Source organism: Papio anubis, chromosome 2 (genome assembly GCF_008728515.1).
Source record: "Papio anubis isolate 15944 chromosome 2, Panubis1.0, whole genome shotgun sequence".
Lineage (NCBI taxonomy): Eukaryota > Metazoa > Chordata > Mammalia > Primates > Cercopithecidae > Papio > Papio anubis.
In genome coordinates this window covers 135809221-135815381 of record NC_044977.1, presented here as the reverse complement: position 1 = coordinate 135815381, position 6161 = coordinate 135809221, and the positions used below count along the sequence as shown (strand labels likewise).

Genomic DNA, 6161 nt, shown 5'->3' with positions numbered 1-6161 from the left:
GTTGATTTGAAGAGATTGTGGGCCAAGTGCGGTGGTTCACGTCTATAATCCCAGCATTTTGGGAGGCCGAGGTGAGAAGATCACCTGAGGTCAGGAGTTCAAGATCAGCCTGGCCAACCTAGCAAAACCCTGCCTCTACTAAAAATACAAAAATTAGCCAGGCATGGTGGCTTCACCTGTAGTCCCATCTCCTTGGGAGGCTGAGGCAGGAGAATTGCTTGAACCCGGGAGGCGGAGGCTGCAATAAGCTGAGATTGTGCCACTGCACTTCAGCCTGGGCAACAGAGTGAGATTCCATTTCCAAAAAAAAAAAAAAAAAAAAGGGAGAGATTGTGTATTGTGTATATGTGTGTATGTGACAGACCCTAAATTTTCACTTAACATTTGATTAAGTTGATTTAACCATGCCCTTTTTCAGAAAGGAAGAACCCACTCTCCAGGGTCTTAATGAAGCCTGCCCAGTGAAACACTGGCATTCAGTAATGATCTTCTGCAAGGGGATCTAAAAAGGCATCTCAGCAATGATCTGCTGCAAGGGGATCTAAAAAGCTGGAGGCAGAATTTTGTGGTTTTATAAGGAAATAAAATAATGGTATCCTTTCTTTGTTTAGTGTTCTTTTTTTGTACATGAAATTCAATAACTTAAATGAATGACTAACTTAGTAGCTAAGGAACAAAGAAACACCACTAATTTCTAATGTTAGCTAGGCACTTCGTTGTGTACTAGCAACTATGTTGAGTGCTACACCTGCTTTATCTTACTTAAGCATCATAACAAGCTGACTGTTATCTATTTTTTTTAACTTAAGAGGAAACTGAAGTATAGAATAGTTAAGTGACATATCCAAGGCTGGACAGTTAGTGAGTGGTACAGCCATGCTTCAAACCCTGGAGACAGAGCCTAACACTTAATTACTGCTATTATTGGAAACGGATATTCTTGAAATAATTACAATATATTTGCCCCTTGGTAATTAAAAACAAAAAAACTTCTGTAGTCCTTCTAGCATAAGGGCCAGATTATGGAGGTTTTAGTGCTAAGGAAGGGAAAAGGTATCTACGTGGAGCAAAGACACTCATGCAGTTGGTAAGAAACAGGCTATTACATAGGAACGTTGCTTACAGAGGGAAAGGGAAAGTAAACAGAAAGTCCTGGTGCTGTGAAAAGGGGGGAAGTTGAGAAAGAGATGAGGGCCAGGTAAGAATTTCCTAGTTCTCCATGTCCTAGGGTTGAGCATGTGGCAAGTGTGGTTAAACATCCACATAGGTTTGGGGCTCTCAGAGACTCTCCACGCTGGAGAGATTGCAAGAAGTTGAGGAAAGCCATAGGTTTTTTTGTGGCACCTTATTGAACATGGTGCCGTCCTATGGGCTCAGTTCAGAAGTGATGTTGGAGCGAGGTGTTTCCATAGATGGGCCTAAACTAGTTCCCCTATGCCCCATGGCCTGAACAATGGTGCACTGGAGAATCACAGGTACTTGCAGGCTGTGTGTGAGTAGAGAGGAACATGGAAACTGAGAGGAATGGCAGGCTAGAAGAAGCCTGGAGTCATGGAAAAAGGAGGTCACAGAGTGAAGGGGCCTTGTACATGAAGTCATGACTAGAGATCTACAGTCTTTGTTTTGGGGGGGTTTCTATTATTTTACTTTTTTATAATTTTAATTTTGATTTATTATTATTATTATACTTTAAGTTCTAGGGTACATGTGCACAACGTGCAGGTTTGTTTCATAGGTATACATGTGCCATGTTGGTTTGCTGCACCCATCAACTGGTCATTTACATTAGGTATTTCTTCTAATGCTATCCCTCCCCCAGCCCCCCATTCCCCAACAGGCCCTGGTGTGTGATATTCTCCTCCTGTGTCCATGTGTTCTCATTGTTCAACTCTCACTTATGAGTGAATAGGAGTGGTGAGAGAGGGGATTTTTGTCTTCGGTGCTCTACACATTCAGAGAAACTTCTCTAGTAACAAACTATAGAAATGATCCCTGAAAGTATAGTCTAGATATCCACAATCTTGTCAATGTCTATCAACATGGTAGCTGTGACAATGACCAAATGAAGTGAGGTCGGCAAGGACACAGAATGTGGCACGTGGACCAGAGGCTCTTCCCCACATTGTAATAAACTTTCCATGGAACTCAGAGGAAGGGAGAATTGGACAGGGAAGTTCCTTAAGAGGAGAGAAACCACTGTTATGAAGAATATAAATCTGAATTACATTGAGTCTTTATCTGAAGACAGTATTTAGAAAGAGATGCTGTTACCCTTCTTTAACAGAATCAAGTGTTCCTCCTTGATATGGTTTGGCTCTGTGTCCCCACTCAAATCTCATCTCCAATTGTAATCCCCACGTGTCAAGGGAGGTAGGTGATTGGATCATGGGGGCGGTTCTGTATGCTGTTCTCATGATAGTGAGTAGGAGCTCTCACGAGATCTGATGGTTTTATAAGTGGCAGTTTCCCCTGTTCTTCTCTCTTCTGCCATCTTGTGAAGAAGGTGCTTGCTTCCCCTTTGCATTCCCCCATAGTTGTGTTAATAAGTTTCCTGAGGCCTCCACAGCCATGTGGAACTGTGAGTCAGTTAAGCCTCTTTACTTTATAAATTACCCAGTCTCAGGTATTTCTTTATAGCAGTGTGAAAACGGATGAATAAATTCCCCAACACCATTTCAACTGTACCTTAATGACCATCAGCAGAACTGTAGTCAGAGCCAGCTGGAGCAAGATGGGGACAATTGTAGAAAATAAAGTTGCATTTAGTGCACTTTGGAATTGTTACAAATTCTCATTCTGCTACATCATAATAGTGTTTAACACAAATATTGTAAGTCACTTCTGGCAAGTTGAGCAGTAACCTATTTTGTTGTTGTTGTTTTTTATTTATTTATTTATTTATTTTGAGATGGAGTTTCGCTCTGTTGCCCATGCTGGAGTGCAGTGGCACGATCTCAGCTCATGCAACCTCTACCTCCTGGATTCAAGCGATTCTTGTGCCTCAGCCTCTCAACTAGCTGGAATTACCAGCATGCGCCACCATGCCTGGCTCATTTTTGTATTTTTATTAGAGACAGAGTTTCACCATATTGGCTAGTCTCGAACTCTTGACCTCAAGCAATCCTCCTGGCTTGGCCTCCCAAAGTGCTGGGATTATAGGTGTGAGCCACTGCACCCGGCCAACAGTAACCTACTTCTAAAAACAAATGGACTAATATAAAAAAAATTGTGCACCTTAAATATATACAATTAAAAACAAAACAAAACAAAAAACAAATGGACCTGCATGACCCTTAGGCACTTAATGAATTCTGCCTAGTGCAAGATTGCCATCCAGTGTTAGGCATCACAGCAATGAGCTCAGCAAGAAATTCCCTTGAGCTTTGAGCAGGTGTCAGTCAGAAATTTCTTGCCACAGGTTCCTCTTCACTGGAAATCCCCAATGGAGTAGGGGAGCTACTGGTGATTCCCTTTATCTTAGAGACAGATGGGGATCTGGGATATCTGTACCTCCCATGGGCAGGTCACTAAATAGAAAAGTCATCTAAGTCACTAAGGAGCTTTGTGACCTTGATAATATTGCTAAACTTTTCTGAGCTCCAGCTTCTTCATGTGTAAAGTATAAATAATAGTGAAGTATTTTTACTGCACATGGTTTTTGTAAGGGTTGCTGAACAATGAGACACATATACTGTGGAATATGACACTTTTATTCTAATAGTACTGTTATCATTGCTATTAATGTTATTGTTAATCGGTATATTTTGAACTCACAGTTGGGGATGCTGATGTGGATAAATAATCTAAGCACATGGAAAGCTATGTTTATGGTTTTATGAACCACCACATATCATTCCCTTAAAATCCAAGATGTGTAACTCAACATTTTATTGCAGATTGCCTCATTTTCCAATTATTTTACTTAGTTTTACTGATTCTCACCATCTAAATGATCATTTCTAGGCAAGATCTTTGTCTTATGGCACATAAATATAGTAGTAGAGATTATCATACAGTATTTATAGTACATACAAAAGCTATAAAAATGGGAACCAGCGATTAGAAATACTCATTTTTAACCAATTTGCAAGATGGAAATGTTCTTGAAAACATTGTTGAACAAACAGTACAGGAGAAGCTGGATGCATATAAATTAGAAATTAAGAAATCATACAGTCCACTCAGGCTCCTAAAGACTCCAGATCCTTTCCTTGTGTTTTCTTATTGTTCCTTTCATTGCTAAAGTTTCTTTTGTTGATCTATCTCCTTTATTACTACAACAACAATGAAGCCTTTGACTCACTGAAGATGAAATAAACAAATAAAAAGAATAGCATAAAGAATACTCATTGTCCTATCCACTTTAATAACTTGTAGACAGCCTCCCAGATCTTTTTCTAATGCATTAAGAAAACCAGGTTGGGTGCGATGGGTGGCTCACACCTGGAATCCCAGCACTTTGGGAGGTCAAGGGAGGCAGATCTCTTGAGGTCAGGAGTTCGAGACCAGCCTGGCCAACATGGTGAAACTCTGTCTCTACTAAAAATACAAAAATTAGCTGGGCATGGTGGCACATGCCTGTAATTCCAGCTACTCAGGAGGCTGAGGCACGAGAATCACTTGAACCCGAGAGGTGGAGGTTGCAGTGAGCCTAGATTGCGGCACTGCACTTCAGCCTGGGTGATGAAGAAAACCAAACCACGTCTATTCTTCTGAAACTTATCAGAATCTATATAACCGGTTTCTTCCTGTGGGTACATAGGTTGTTTCCTACTGGCATGTTATTGGACATCCAAGTTGATTCCAACTAGCCCTTCTTGTTGGATGTTAGGTTATTTACAACTCATTACTATTGTATTACCTTTAGCTGCTGGGATAACAGATGTGAGCCACTGTGCCCGGCCCAGTACTGTAGAGCTTTGGATAATCCAGTTCTATGTTTACTTCGGGATGACATGTAGAGTTACAGTCAATTGATAGGGTAGTGAAAAAGAATTGGCAATTTCATCTTCCGTGTGAATCTCAGAATGAAAGAACCAGGAAAAGTGAGAGAGATGAAAGTGATGTCAGCATAGCCAGAGAATGCTTTTTGTTTGCTGACACAGGACTTTCTTTTGGAGGAAAGGGCGTCTTTTTTCATCTTGTTTATTTTTCATGTATTTTCCCTCTTGAGCTCAGATCTGAGATCCCCAAACAGTCTTCCAAATCATGCTGAGAAAGCATCTAAAAATAGTAGGAAAAAAACCCTCAAGATTTCTGAGTTGGTATGCTGTACCAGACACCTGTGAGATCTTTGTCTGTCAGACTATTCCTCTCTGCTTTCTGTGTGTAGCAATAAACATCTATTGACTTATGTACGCTCACAGAAGAATACAGACATGCACACACACTCAGTAGTTTATTGGTCTGTCTTTAAGCAGCACTTGAATATATTTTGGCTAGATGTAAAAACAGCCACTTGTCAGTGTTTACCACTTTAGTGACCAGAGCTCTCTGCAACATTTTATGCCTTTGATCTAGAATTTGCTGTGCCCAATACAGTAGTACCTAACCGCAGATAGCTTTTTTTTTTTTTTTTGAGACAGAGTCTCGCTCTGTGGCCAGGCTGGAGTGTAGTGGCGTAATCTCGGCTCACTGCCCCCCTGCCTCCTGGGTTCAAGGGATTCCCCTGCCTGTCTCCCGAGTAGCTGGGACTACAGGCACACACCACCACACTCGGCTAACTTTTGTATTTTTAGTAGAGACAGGGTTTCACCATGTTAGCCAGATGGTCTTGATCTCTTAACCTCGTGATCTGCCTGCCTCAGCCTCCCAAAGTGCTGGGATTACAGGCGTGAGCCACCGCGCCTGGCCATTAACTACATTTCAAGTGTTTAATATCCAAATGTAGCTAGGGGCTACCATACAGAACAACAGAGATATGTAACACTTCTGTCACTGCAGAAAGGACAGAGCTGCCCTAAGTCTAGGCTATAAGCCATCTTACGTGGCCCAGAGCTCTCTCTGAATGGTGAGCTACTTGATGAATGGGCTTGAGACTTCACTTTTGTATTCCTTTTGGTTAGGTATATAGTAGTTCCCCAATATATTGTTTTACATGAAAAGGAAGATGTTGGCCGGGCGCGGTGGCTCAAGCCTGTAATCCCAGCACTTTGGGAGGC

General features: G+C 41.5%; 1 pseudogene; it reads right to left on the bottom strand.

Annotated features, from left to right (window-relative positions):
- Positions 1–1926: 1926 nt before the first annotated feature.
- Positions 1927–2008, bottom strand: LOC116274087 (annotated as a pseudogene).
- Positions 2009–6161: the final 4153 nt, after the last annotated feature.